Here is a 2,772-nt window from a genome sequence, read left to right on the forward strand (position 1 = left end):
TAAGGCTCTTCCTGTTGTGCCACAAATACACGGTTAGTAAAGACAGACTTCAAAAAAATAAGAGACACGTTTCATTAAGAGTAGGACCTTTGAGTGTCAGTCTCCTTCACATGGAAAATAAAGCCTGTAATCCACAGCTGAGTCAGAAAAGGAAGAGTCTAATTAATCCATTTTCCCCACTCAGCCTGTTATGGGAATTACCACATACATCAACTGTGTCTTCTACCACCTGTAGAAAGCTTGAACATAGGTTAAGAGACCTGCTACTCACAGTGGCAAATTCCTCCATCCTGTAGCTCCTAACAAGTCAGAGGGAAGACACAAGAGACTAGATGTAGCAGTCAGGCAAATGGCATCAAGGCTTCCTGTTGGCTACTTATGAAATACAATCGATAAAATCAATCCTGCTCAGTAACTGTAAAGTGTGACTGCAATGTTTGAAACCACACACATATCTAGGCTGATATGGTCCGAAAGAAACAGTTCCACCTGTCCAAGCTACTGTGCTACCACAAGAGGGAGGCTGCAATTTTAATATACATATGCCACAATAATCATTTGCTACTGTCCTGAGATAACAGTATAATTACTGAATTTCCACTAGTGTTATAATGCACTCTGCAAAGTGACTAAGTTTGCATTCACTTTTAGTCTCACAATAGTGCTTTTTAAAAAGTCTTGGCACTCACCATATTAATATTTAACTACAATAAATCATGCAATCATGTACAGTTCATATAAATATCTACTGTGTATATGTCCCCTCTTCATGCCCGAAAGAACTGTCTTTTTTAGACGTGGGGAGCAGGGAAGTTGGCCAACACGTAACTAAAAAAGAACATCGACAAAATGCAAGAAATGTCTCTGTACTCTGCTAATAGAATCTGAGATGATGCCAAACGGTGCGGCTGTGAATCCAGAACATCCCACCAAAGTGATGTCATGTAAACTTTGATTTGCAAAAGAACCACAGAAAGTTTCAAAATGCAGATCAACTTTTATGCCCCAAGACATTTAACCTACGGGAGTCGGTAAGATTCTAGCACCTTATTCCGCTCTCACTTACACCAGAGTCACAAGTTTGAGTCCATCAAGTTATACTGGTGTGAGGGAGAAGAATAAATGCTGTGGGGGTCTCAGGCTTCTAAACCATTTCTCAATGCTGGCTCATGAACTTCCTTTGCTGATGTTGGGCTGCAATAACTGGAATTAAGCCCTTAAATCTGCCCTCCATGAGAGCAGATTGTCATATTTCTGATAGAAGCAGCAGCATGACTTACTTTTTTGGTGGCAGTACCCTGTGTTTCTATGCCATCTGGGAGAGAGACATGCCTGGCATGGCAAGCTGGCAATCCTGCAGCCAACTGAATTGAAGGAGGGGTCTAGCCCTTGACTGGAGGGAAGATATTAAGGGACTGTGAATTGGTGTTTTCTGTAATACCACACGAAGTCGGTCAGCCAGTCACATCCGCTAGATAGAAAGATTTCTCTGAGGAGTACATACGTCCTTACATTTACTTTTATGCACAAGCCGTCTGTTCTCTCAGCCAAACGGGATGCAGCTTTTCAACAACTGTCTCTACAAAACAGTAACTGCAGTTTAACGCAATCACAAGAGAATCTTCCTCAGAAACAGTTCTGCCCCTTTGGGCCAGTGCTGATCAGCATTTATCTAGCAATTATCCAGTGACCTTCTACACATCTATGGTAAAGGCCATTGAAAATCCCATCAGACATAAGGCTACTGTGAAAAGCTCCAAAACTACTTCACAGGTGGAGCATCTGTTCAGTGGAGATGATTCTAGTTACATGAGCTCTTTACTATATGGAAACAGGAATCAGTCCACAGAGCCGGGCTCCCCTCCCAGCCAGTATCAGGGCATGACAGCAATGGTGTGAGAAGCCAGGCAACGCTCTGAAAGCACGTCAGTTCTGAGTTCGGGAATACGTGTCTCCATGCAGCTCTGGCTTTAGCTCATCAACAGATCACACAGGCAGTGAGGCAAGTTATGCACCATCAGCCCAGAGTTTCTGCTAGAACTTGGAATTTCTTTGTTCCTGTAAAATACTTGGAATGCCATTTAAAACTCTCACAGTTGTGTTACATTAAAAACAGACACCAATTTCTGTAAACGTTACCCATAGTAACCATTCTTCAAACATGCTGTGCGTGTTTACAAGTTGGAAACAGGCAGCCCGCATTACGGATTTGCAATATGGAAAAACGTCATAAAGAGTATTTTTTGACCGTAGAAACAAACCAATCAAACCTAGCAAAGCCATGTTTTAATCACATATGCTGCAATTAAATGATCAAGTGAATGAATTATAAAAGAGGAACTGAAAAGAAATTCACCCCAGACCAAATTAAATATCCCCTTAAACAAAGGCGTCTTGGAGTGGACGCATTTAGAGCACTCATTTCTAGTTGCCCCACTGGGAGTTCTCTTGTATCGGCGGCTCCCGTCAATATGAGGAAGGATTTCTCTCCAGTACAAAAAACATTAAGATCCCTGTTTGTCATTTACATTAATGCCCGGGTGTACATTCTCCCATAGCCACAGCAAACAAAACTGCAGCTGGCAAACAGGATGTAGTTATAAAAACCCTGTTACGATTCAATTACTTACAAGTAAAAATGGGGTTCCAGAAACCCTGATGTTGTGCCATCCTGCACTCTGGAACCAACCAAAAGGAGCCATGAACAAGCTGGGTTGCCAGCAACAGGACCCTGGAGGAAGTCCGAACAGTCTGAAAACATGGGCCAGCATG

This window comes from Mauremys reevesii, linkage group 27 (genome assembly GCF_016161935.1).
Source record: "Mauremys reevesii isolate NIE-2019 linkage group 27, ASM1616193v1, whole genome shotgun sequence".
In the NCBI taxonomy this organism is placed as follows: domain Eukaryota; kingdom Metazoa; phylum Chordata; order Testudines; family Geoemydidae; genus Mauremys; species Mauremys reevesii.